Source organism: Ictidomys tridecemlineatus, chromosome 5, assembly GCF_052094955.1.
Source record: "Ictidomys tridecemlineatus isolate mIctTri1 chromosome 5, mIctTri1.hap1, whole genome shotgun sequence".
NCBI lineage: Eukaryota > Metazoa > Chordata > Mammalia > Rodentia > Sciuridae > Ictidomys > Ictidomys tridecemlineatus.
In genome coordinates this window covers 52,875,312-52,887,615 of record NC_135481.1, presented here as the reverse complement: position 1 = coordinate 52,887,615, position 12,304 = coordinate 52,875,312, and the positions used below count along the sequence as shown (strand labels likewise).

General features: G+C 38.9%; 1 long non-coding RNA gene across 30 annotated transcripts in view; it reads right to left on the bottom strand.

Moving 5' to 3' along the window:
• The window catches only part of LOC110597880 (uncharacterized), a 297,780-nt gene that overhangs the window by 173,950 nt on the left and 111,526 nt on the right, over nt 1–12,304 (bottom strand). For 2 of the 30 annotated variants that reach the window (XR_013438927.1, XR_013438926.1), the window contains exon 2: nt 9,981–10,312. The exons of the other annotated variants lie outside the window; for them this stretch is intronic. This is a non-coding gene — a long non-coding RNA (uncharacterized LOC110597880). Of the gene's footprint in view, nt 1–9,980; nt 10,313–12,304 lie in introns of those variants that run through there. 30 annotated transcript variants of the gene reach the window in all.

The following is a 12,304-nucleotide window of genomic DNA, read 5'->3' as shown; positions in this document are numbered from 1 at the left end:
CGTGATTCTGCAATCTGCATTTGGGGTAAAATTGGGAGTTCATAACCCACTTCAATCTAATGTATGAAATATGATATGTCAAGAGCTTTGTAATGTTGTGAACAACCAATAAAAAAAATAAAAAATTTAAAAAAAATAAATAAAATAAAATAAAGGCATTGTGCTTTGGGGTCAGTCTAAGCCAAATATAGGTCTCAAATTAGTAAATTCATCGCATATTTCCTTAAGGAATCCAGTCTGTAAAAAAGATTTGATTTGAAATTTCACAATAGACATTTGTAGTTATCAAAATGCCCTTGTTTGGGGGATAACTCTGAGAAGATTAACACAAAAGTGCTTCAAAGATATATAACATGAGACTTCTGATTACCAAATTCTAAGTGGATCACAAGCAGTAAAGGGGAAAAAATTCTGCTCTTGAAGAGGTAATTAAATACCTAGTACTGGGTCACAAAAGATGAGAGACTGATGACGCTTTATGTTGCCTTATATTCAGTTTCAGGAGTTATTCTCATGACCACAGACAAACATGCTATTTTCTGGAAGTGAGGATTTGCATGTAGCCATCAGTTAATTCACGTTTCTCAGAGATTTTGCACAACCATTGTGAACATTTGTACTAGTGCAGAGATCAACATTGGCATTCAATCAACCCTCTACAAACATGTTCTGAGGTTTCTGCTCATGTGACAACTTGCTGTTTATCTGGCATGGGACCTACATAGTCCCTGTCCTCCAGGATCCCACAGTCTCAGAAGAAAACATTATTTTTTTAAATTTTTTTTTTGTTGTAGATGGACACATTACATTTATGTATTTATATCACCCAGGGCCTGTGCATGCAACACAAGCATTCTACCAACTGAGCTATATCCCTGCCCCCTGTTTGTATATTTTTTTTTATCTGGTGCCAGGGATCAAACCCAGTGCCTCATGCAGGCTAGGCAAGCAGTCTACCACTGAGCCACACCCTGGCCCCAAGACAACATTATTCATCTAAATATTTTAATTACAATGAGGTAATTCATATATTCTAGGCATCTTCGGTGGGAATGAAGGTTTGATGTGAACTCTGAGAATATTTCCTGCAAGAGGCAACTTTTGAGCTGGACTTCGAAAAAAAAACCAGTAAAACTAAAGAGATATGAAGAAGGTTGTTGTTCCAGGTAGAAAGAATATCCTGTGACAAGATAGGTTGGGGTGATACTGTTTTGGCTTGCTTAAGGGGCCACAAGTGATTTATCATTGCTGGAACATAAAATATAAGAGCAGCAGTAGAAGACATAGGTGTGAAATCTTTGGACAAATAGCAAAATTCACTTCATGCTTAAGAAAGTCATGAGCCAGGCATGGTGGCACACGTCTATAATCCGAGCGCCTCGGGAGGCTAAGGCAGGTGTTGCAAGTTCAAGGCCAGCCTCAGCAACTTAGTGAGGCCCTAAGCAACTCAGTGAGCTCTGTCTCTAAATAAAAAATAAAAAGGGCTGGGGATGTGGCTCAGTGGTTGAGAACCTCTGGATTCAATCCCTGGTACCAAAAAAAAAAAAAAAAAGAATGTCATGAGAATGTATTTTTTATTTCATAGGCTATTGGAAGAACTTGGAAAATTTGAAGTAGCATGATCAATCATGGTTAGGAAGTATACAGAATAAATTGAGAGGGAACAGCCTAGAGGCAGAAAGACCAGCCACCAACCTACTGCAAAATTCCAGGCCAGGAACGATAGAAATCAGAACCATCTAAAGCAAGCAGAATTAAGATAGAACAGAAAGGTGCAAGATATATTTAGAAAATAAAATTGCTATGACTACTGAGTGATTGGATATGAGAAGGGAGAGAGAAAGTCTTTAAATAACTCTCAGGACCTTTGTTTGGGCAGTGGTACAGAAAGCAGGTCGAACCACTGATTATAATAAGAAAAATGGGAGACTCAGCAAATTTTGGCAGATATTTGGTACTTTGGGGTTGTTTTCTACTTGAGATGCTTTTGAGATATCCAAGTGGAGATGCCTGGTAGGCTAGACTCTTTCTAGACTCCAAAAGAAATGGAAGCTACAGACCTCTTTGAAGCTATTCTGAATTAAAGCCATCATGCACGTGAATGCCAGAGTGAGAAGAGGACCCAGCAGATGACCTGGGAGAGCTCCACCTGGATAGGTCAGAAGGAAAAACAAGAACCCACACTGAGTCAGAAGGAACCTTCTCCACTCCAAGAAGCAGGAAGAAAACCAAGTAACAGTGCTGTCATGAAAAACTGGGGAGGATGAGTATTTAACTTACATCCTCATGTCGTCTTCTCATTTTTAAACAATTGCATATTTTTGTTTTGAAATGTGAAGAGCATTAAATAAAAGAAGATTTTAAGAAGGAAGGCTGAGCGGGCTGGGGATGTGGCTCAAGCAGTAGCGCGCTCGCCTGGCATGCGTGTGGCCCGGGTTCGATCCTCAGCATCACATACAAACAAAGATGTTGTGTCCGCTGAAGAACTGGAAGAATAAATATTAAAATTCTCTCTCTCCCTCTCTCGTTAAATAAAATAAAATAAGCATTTTTAAAAAAAGGAAGGCTGAGGATGTTGCTCAATGATAGAACATGTGCACAAGGCCCTGGGTTTGAAGAATAAGAAATTCAACAACAAAAAGACAAACAACCTAATTGAAAAATAGGCAAATGAAGGGCTGTGGTTGTGGCTCAGCGGTAGAGCGCTCGCCTGGCACATTCAAGGCATTGGGTTCGATTCTCAGCACAACATAAAAATAAATAAATAAACTAAAGGTTAAAAAAAATAGGCTAATGAACCAGGCAGGGTGGTGCTCACCTGTAATCCCAATGGCTCTGGAGTCTGAGGCAAGAGGTTTGGCAAGTCAAGGCCAGCCTGAGCAAGTGAGACTTTATCTCAAAATAAAATAGAAAGGGATAGGGATGTAGATCAGGGGTGGAACACTCCTAGGTTCAATCCCCAGTACCAAAGGGGGGAAAAAAAAAGACAAATAACTTAGACATTTCCCCAAAGAAGATACACAGGTGGCCAATACACATATGAGAAGATGTCCAACATCATTAGACATTTGAGAAATGCAAATCAAAACTAAAATAAAGGGTTAGGGATATGGCCCAGTGATAATGGTGCTTGCCTAGCATGAGGCCTTGGATCTGATCCACAGCAACATATGTGTGTGTGCGCACACACACACACACACACACACACACACACACACACACACAACTCACATACACACACACACACACACACACACACACAAACCCTACAATAAAATACTGTTTTACATCTAGTGGGGTGGCCTAAATTTGTTTTTTAAACAAAGCAAAACAGAAAGTTAAAAGTGTTGATAAATATACATAAAAAGTTGTAACCCTAGATAGAGCTGTTAGGAATGTAAAATGGTTCAGCTGCTACGAAAGTTTGACAATTGCCCAATATGTTAAACATAGAATTACCATGCCCAGCAATTCTACTTATAGGTATATAACCCCCAAATTTAAAACAGGTGTTCAATCAAACACTTGTATATGAATTCAATCCCTAGCACCACAAAACAAAAACAAAAACAAAAACACTAGTATATGAATGTTCAGGGTTCTACTCAGTAGTGGCCAAGGGGTAGAAACAAACTCAATGTCCAATGTCCAATGGTTAAATAAAATATGATATAGCTGTTGAGAGCCATGGCCAGGTCAAGATGGTGCCTGGCATTTTGCCAGAAGGAGTGGTTCCTGCTGCCTGGGTGCCCGCTATTTTTGAGCTCTGGCGGAGTTCCTAGAGAGTTCCAGTGGGTTGGTTGAGTAAGAGTCGGTGGAGTTCTCCAATTGAGTTCCAGTTGCATGCTCAAAAAGTTCCTGAGGTTCCAGTGGAGCTCTTGGGGAGTTCCTGGAGGGCGACATGCGGGGTGGGTTCTAAAAATAAAGTTCGTACCTGCTTGAATCTTCAAGTGGCTCATGATTTGTGCCCAGCCAGACTGCGGCATATAGCCATAAAATGGAATCTTTTGCAGGCACCAAAAGGAAGAAGTACTGATACAAACAACATCATAAGTGAAGTTGAAAAAAATTATGGTACGTGACAGAAGCCAGATGCAAAAGACTACGTATTATATTATCTTACATACAATAGATAGAAAACGCAATCCCTAGAGATTAGTGGTTGCTGGGGACTGTTAAGGAATGAGGAGTGGAGAGTGACTGCTATATGGGTACAGGGTTTCTGTCCACGTGACAAAAGAATTCTGGAACTAGATATCGTGATGACTGCATGACATTGTAAGTGTATTTAATGCTACTGAATCTTACCTTGTAAAACGGCTTTAAAGGCAAATTTTATGTTATGGGTATTTTACTATAATACAAAAAGATTAAAATAAGTAAAGGATGAAGGTGAGGTCAGTATGTGTTGTTAGGTGGGAACTCTGAAGCTGAGCCCCTTAGTGACATTGCTGAGATCACCACCCGGGGGGATGAGCCCTGTCAGACATGGTGAGTTGGAGATTAGATAGATGGGGTGTGAAGACTGTGGATGGACACCACTTTCTCTGGAAGTTGGACAAGCAACTGGAGACTGGCAAGTGCAGACTATTCAGCACCTCCTCTGACAGCAGTCAGGTGGGGAGCCAGATCCACAGAAGGGTCTTTTCAATTTGGTTTTGTTCTGTTTTAGAGCGTGTGTGTTTTAACATGAGAGTAGCTTGAACTTGTTTATTTTCCAGAGAAGAAAATGTAGGAGAGGAGGGAGGATAATGATATAGGAAGAGAGGTAACAGATAGAGGTGACCTGGTCCTCAATGAGACAGGACACACGCTGGGCAGGTGGCACACACCTGTCATCCCGGTGGCTTAGTAAACTGAGGCAGGAGATCACCTTGCAATTTAGCGAGGCGCTGAGCAACTCAGTGAGACCCTGCCTCTAAATAAAATATAAAATAGGGCTGGGGATATGGCTCAGTGGTTAAGTGCCCCTGGGTTCAATCCCTCTTACCAAGAAAAAAATATATGCATATGACACGACAAGAGTGGCTGGAAGGCTCATCTTCAGAAAAGGGACAGGGTCACCCAGGCAGAACAATGTGGAGGGAGGAGAGCAGAGGTTAAGGAAGTTTGTGCCTGAGGGTTTCCATCAGAGATTATGAAAGTGCCCTTGAGCACCATCAAGTTAAGTCCTCTCAGTCCTAACTATACACTACAATCGTTTGAAGATCTTCTTGAAAAAATATTGATGCTCAACCACACACCTAGAGATTCTGATTCAGTTGGTCTGGGGACTTTCTCAAAAGCTCTTCAGGTAATTCTCACATGCAGCAATGGCTGAGAACCTTTGATCCTGTCATGAGCTCAGTTCATGCAAAGCCCACACCTACTAGTGATCCTCGTTGCTACTTCTTTCCTTAGGATAGATTGGAAACCATGTGACACCTTATTTAGGTACGGGATGGGGGGGGCTTAGACATGGGCCTACACCCCAACAAGTCCAACTCTAGGTAAGCCCTCGTGGCAATTTCTCAAACACAGGCACAAGGATACTTCCATGAGGGAGCTACACAACATTAATTTTAACAGGAAGCATAGAAGTTAGAAAAATTTAAATTGTTAACCAGTAGGGGAGTGCACAAATAAAGTCTGACATGTGGAATATTCATTTAGTTGATTACTTGGAGCAGTTAAAAATGAATACATTAATTCACATAAGAAATATATATGAAGGGGCTGGGGTTGTGGCTCAGTGGTCGAGTGCTCATCTCATATACATGAAGCACTGGGTTCGATCCTCAACACCACATACAAATAAATACATAAAATAAAAGTATTGTGGACATATACAACTTAAAAAGAAAGAAAGAATATATATATATATATATATATATATATATGAAGTGTCTATCATATGCCAAGTGCTATTCTAGTTTCTGGGGATTTCAGAAGGAAAAGGAAAAAGTTCCTGCCCTTAGGGGGCTTACAAGTAGATTTATATATATGAGCACGAATAGAAAGCAGCAACGTTAAGGACAGGATTGTTTCTGAAAGGGAGAGGAGAAAGGACTGAGGATACTGGTTAATGGGACTTCAACTGTATCTGTAACTTTCATTTTTATTGGGAAAAAAGATAAGGCAATGTGTCCTAACATTAACAATAGTTGGTTCTGCTTTTTGGAAATATTCATGTGTGTCCTATTAATTTCTGCACCTTATTTATTGCTTTCCTGAAACTAAAGATTCTATGAGAAGGGAAGTCCAGGGTTTTAAGGAACAAAAGATAATTTACAAAGAAAAGTCTTGGAGGAGATGAGCTCAACCTAGAAATAAGATGGATACCTCTTCCCTGAAACAGAACAGCCAGGTGCAGTGACACATGCCTATAATCCCAGTGTCTCTAGAGGCTGAGGCAGGAGGATTGCAAGTTCAAAGCCAGCCTTAACAACTTAGCAAGACCCTGTCTCAAAATAAAAATATTTTTAAAAGGGCTGGGGGGGCTGGGGATGTGGCTCAAGTGGTAGTAGCACGCTCGCCTGGCATGTGTGCGGCCTGGGTTCGATCCTCAGCACCACATACCAACAAAGATATTGTGTCCGCTGAGAACTAAAAAAATAAATATTAAAAAAATTCTCTCTCTCTCTCTCCTCTCTCACTCTCTCTTTAAAAAAAAAAAAAGAAAGAAAAAAAAAAGAGCTGGTGATGTGGCTCAATGGTTAAGTGCCCCTGGGTTCAATTTCTGGTGAAAGAAAGAAGGAGAGAGAGAGAAGGGGCGGGGGAAGGAAGAAGAAGAAGAAGAGGAGGAGGAGGAGGAGGAGGAGGAGAAGGGAGGTAGGGAGAAAGGGAGGAGAGGATGAAAAGAAAAGAAACAGAAGAGCAGAAGAAGCAGTAGATGAAGGAAGAAAGAAATGACCGAGGAAAGGAGTTGGAGATTATAGATGACCTCTCACTAAGCAGAAGGCAAGATGATCCGAGAGCAAGGGGAATGGGAGATCAAGCAGAAAGTTTCAATATAGGAAAAAAGTTTTTAATAACCAATGTAGGAAATTCATTAGTGAGTCTCCAAGAGATTAATAAAAGGATTACAGAGTAGGGATAAGAGCCAGGTGAAGTTTAGTAGCACAAATTTGCAATGAACCGAAACAGCATGGTTTTATGTCTTTCTTTGGCAAAACTTGATAGACTAGAAAAGAGAGAGAGAGAGAGAGATATTAATTGGTGGTAGTGAACTTGACTTAGGGATTGATTTGGGGGACACTTAGTGGAAATGAACGGTAAGATATACCAAAAAAAAATAAAGTATCCTTTCAAGTTCTCAACCTGAGAGTTAGGCTGGAAAAGGCTTTGGCTGGGGGTTGGGGTGGGATGGGTGTTATGGCTCAGTGGTAGATTGCTTGCTTGCTTGCCTGGCAGATGTGAGGCACTGGGTTGGATCCTCAGCATCACATAAAAACAAATAAAATAAAGGTTTTGTGACCATCTACAACTAAAAAAAAAAAATATTAAAAGAAATGAAAGGCTTTGGCTCTCGTGGATTAAAGGTTGGCAAAGACAGACATGCCAACCATGCTATCCCCAGGCCATAGGCAGACATTACTAGTTGATCTTAGTGCACTCTATTACCAAACATAGCCAAGAACTCAAACTGTACTTAATTCGGTACTTCAGGAATCTAGTACCAGCAGAGAGAGGGCATGAAATGTGAAAATTGCTGGGGGCACTTGTACCAGACAGGGAGCTCCTCCAAGGCCTCAAATATGTTATATTCATCTTTGAATCTGCAAGTTTCACACCTGGTCCATAAAAGCTGTCCCTCAATACACAACTGTGGACAGAAAGAAGAGAGGAAGGAAGGGAAAGAACAAAGTTTACTCTGAAAACAAAGAACAGGATCAGAAAAAAATCAAAGAAAAAGGGAAAGTAAAGGAAAATAAGATTGTGGTCAGAAATGGAGCAGGGAGCTTATGATCTCTGAAGTGAAACTTTCTCAAATAGTAGAAAAAAGTTATAGGTTTGCCCTTTCTAATGAATTTTTAAAAACACTAAATATTTGTTAAATTCTAACTCTATAAATGTTCTTCTATGATGTCTTCTTATTCTTTTCCTTGTATTTCCTGTGTAATTAGCTCATGAAAGGTGACTGCTAGAAGTAAACTGTAACTTCAGGCAGAGTTAAATGTTTACCATTTCAACATTTAAACACCAATGGTTCAACAAATATAAACAAGAAGAGAAAAAAAAAAACATTAGTAATATTCAGTAGTATTTTGTTTACATAACATGAATTTTGTGAGGAATAAACTCCTTCTGTCACAGGGCTATTGACCCACAGGTTTTTTTACGTTATTTTGTTTCTAGAGCTGAGGATGGAACCCAGGTCCTTATGCACACATGCTAGGCAAGGAACTCTGTTGTTAAGCTGCATCCCCAGTCCCAAACTAGAGTATTTTCAATTAACCAAGTGTGGGATGTTTGTGTTAATGCTTTTATGTAAAAAGCATGTAAAACTTTGGCTGAAGTCTGCTGTACTATGAAATACAGGGAAACTTTCTGGTTCTTCTGATTTTTTTATTTAAAGAGAATTTTTAGGATTTTTTTTTTTTTTTGGTACCATGGATCAAACCTGGGGCACTTAACCACTGAGCACATTTGCAGCCCGTTTTTATTTTGTATTTAGAGACAGGGTCTCATTGAGTTGCTTAGGGCCTCATTAAGTTGCCGAGGCTGGCTTTGAACTCATAATCCTCCTGCCTCAGTCTCCTGCATACCTGGGATTATAGGCGTGTGCCACCACACCTGGCAATGTTTAGGATATTTAATATTTTTCAACTATTGAAAATTCTGTAATTAATGATAGTTGAGATTTTTTTAAATAATGCTGTCTTAACATTTACCTGAAAATAAAATTAAGTGCTTTTCTCTTCATGTCATGACTCAAAATTAGGTTTTTTTTTAATCACTGAAATCACTAGTGACCTCAGTAATTTTTTTTTAAACAGAGAATTTTTTTAATATTTATTTTTTAGTTATCGGCGGACACAACATCTTTGTTTGTATGTGGTGCTGAGGATCGAACCCAGGCCGCATGCATGTTAGGTGAGCACACTACCGCTTGAGCCACATCCCCAGCCCTCAAAATTAGTTTTGCATGGTTGCTCTCTAACTGGATCTTTTATAGAAAGATGGATATTTTTATGGATCTGTTTGTTGTCCAAACTGCATATGGTGAACTGGTCATGTGGCAAAATAAGCCAACTCTTCTTATCAGCCACATCATCTACAGTGAGGCATAAAGGATCCTTAATAGATACTGACTGTAATAGTAGAACACAAACAACTCAAGAGTAGAAGTACAGCCTTAGGAAATATGTTCAAAGGTTTTAAAATAAGGAATTTTAGTGGCATATGTAATAGAACATTACTCAGCTTTTAAAAAGGAAGGAAATGCCAGAAGTGGTGGCGCATGCCTGTAATCCCAGCCACTCTGGAGGCTGAAATAGGAGGATCAAGAATTCAAAGTAGCCTCAGCAATGTCGAGGTGCTTAGCAACTTAGTGAGACCCTGTCTCTAAATAAAATACAAAAAATGGCTGGGGATGTGGCTCAGTGGTCAAGTGACCCTGAGTTCAATCCCCATTACCAAGGGAAAAAAAAAAAGGAAAACATGATGTATATACCTTGCCTCTTCAAAAATATATCACTTTATGAAGATTTTTTTACCCAAGTTTGGCTGGAATTTGATTGCAGATCTCTTATTTTGGATTCAGAAGTTTGGGGGTTTTGAATTTTTTTTCTTTTTTTTTAATATTTATTTTTTAGTTTTAGGTAGACACAATATCTTTATTTTATTTTTATGTGGTGCTGAGGATTGAACCCAGTGCCTCACGCATGCTAGGCGAGCGCGCTACTACTTGAGCCACATCCCCAGCCCTGGGTTTTTGAATTTTAGACTATTTAATATAATTCATTTAGGTTACCAGGAAAAAACAAAAATAGAAACACTGAAAAGAGAAACTTTTTAATATGAAGATTAAATATATCAAATATTTCATCAGTACATGTAAAGGAAGATAGAAAAATAAATTACATTAATGAGCTTCTGTTCGCAAACTGTTCTCTTGGCCAAAAATGTATTCAACATGTAAAAAAGATCCCCAATAATATTGATGACCGTGTGGGAAATTGGAAACTGCTTCACCTCCCACCCCTTCCCCACCCCCACAAAAAATAAAATTCAAGTCACTGGGCTGCACCGTGCTCAGTTGCTTTGTACCCGGAGAAATGCAGAGGGCTGGTGGAAATTATCCTGTAATGAGCAATCCATCTGGCTGCACCTAAAAATGGAATAGAAATGCCACCCTTGACTTTTCCATGGTAGTAAATGAAAGCCTAATGTATAGTTCTAATTGCTAACATTTTCTCTCTAATTATGGTTCCGTTTGGCTAGGATTTCTGACAATCCCCTCGTTCCCCTAAAGCAAACACCAGAGAATGTTCTAACCCCACTGGTGGTATTTATTAATAACCCCCTTGACAGATGAAAAAAAAATCATTATTCTATATTAGACAGGAAAAGATTTTTCCCAGCAAAAGCTAATTGATTTAAAAAAAAAAAAGAAGAAGACATTCAGATACTATAGAGGAATTCATTTTATATAAAGAAAAAATAACAATAGTGTCAAATAAAAACAGATTCATGCATCACATAATGCTGCCTAGGCACTGTTTGGGATATCAACTTAAAAACATGAGAAATGTATGAAAAAATATTCATGCATACTTATTTATCAGGATGAAAAAATGAGATGAAGAGAGCTCTCTCACGAAGAATTTTTATTTTGTGCTTCCATGAAAGAGATAGGATGTGATAAACTGGTTTCTATGATTGTCAAATACAAATACATACCCAAAAAAAAGAAAAAAGAAAAAAATTGTCAGGAATGTGGCCACATTCTTCTATTTAATCTCTCTCATTTTTATTTGTAAGAAAGAAGAAGAAATTATTCCTTTTAAACTAATGTATAAATACATGCTAAATACAAATCAGTATTTATCTATAGGTCTAGTTCTCATCAAACAGTACACAGCGTTCGGAGTGACAATTAATAATTTAGAAATACGAAACAAAAATAAGATTTCTGATATACTGAGAAGAGGCAAGCATAAAAAAATTAAAAAGAAGAAAGAAACATGCTGGGAATAAAAATGATTCCTGAAATCTACACTCCAAAGTACACTGTAGAAAATAGAAAAACAGTTCTGTGAAGCAAAGCAGTGGTCCCACCTCAGCACAGACAGTCTTCAGAGGCTGGAAACTGGTGTCAAAACTAAGGAATACAAATCTGCTCATTAGTGTCATTACCATGCTGAACAATATCAGGAATAAAATACTCCTCCTAACTACTGTCTAAATAATGTCTGTGGCAACTATTAAGTTTTAATAATGTAGTTGTGTACTTCAAGTTTGCATATTGTTGAGAGCCACAGTTTAGTCGGAATGACGCCTGGCATTTTGCTAGAGGGAATGATTGAAAGGTGACCCTGCTCTGGGATTAGGGCAGCTTCGGGATTAGGGCAGATCCTGCTGGGATTAGGGCAGATCCTGCTGCCTTGGGCGCCCGCTACTTTGGAGTTCCCATTGAGTTGGAGTTCCCATTGAGTTGGGGTTCCGGGAGAATTGGTGCACGGAGCCCGGAGCCCGGTAGAGAGAGTATATTCCCGGGCCGGTGAGAGTTCGGGAATAAAGAGTTGCTGTTTGAACCTATAAGGCTTTGTGGCGGCTTGGTTATTTTGTGCCCAGCCAGACTGCGGCAGCATATTTTTATTCTTAGGCTTTATCAGCATTACATTCTATATGCAAGTTAATTTGGGAAACAGCCAATACACTGTTCCTCACTCTCACGGACAAAACTACAAAGGTTCATTTTGAAAGTTAGTTTGCAAAAAATCAAGTACCATGGAGGATGCTTGGGGTGCAGCTTGTCTCCCATCTCTGAGGTACTATATGCTTATGCATATAAACAACAGATTTCAAATAAACAATGATTGCAAAGACAAGGAAATAGAATACAAGAACTTCAATCCTGTCATCCTGAATTTTCACAGGAAATTTTTATTCATGGTATTTTTCAACTGCAGGAACATTTAAAAGTTGTTAATATCAATCCTGAAGGAATAGACATGATATTTATTGTAAATGGGAATTTTAAGCATTTCTGCCAAATTTATTTTTATGTGAAATGTATTTCTTATTGGTGTATTTTGCTTCATGTAAAATAAACATTTCAAACTAAAATTAATTGAAAGTGTTCTTTGATCAACAAAGA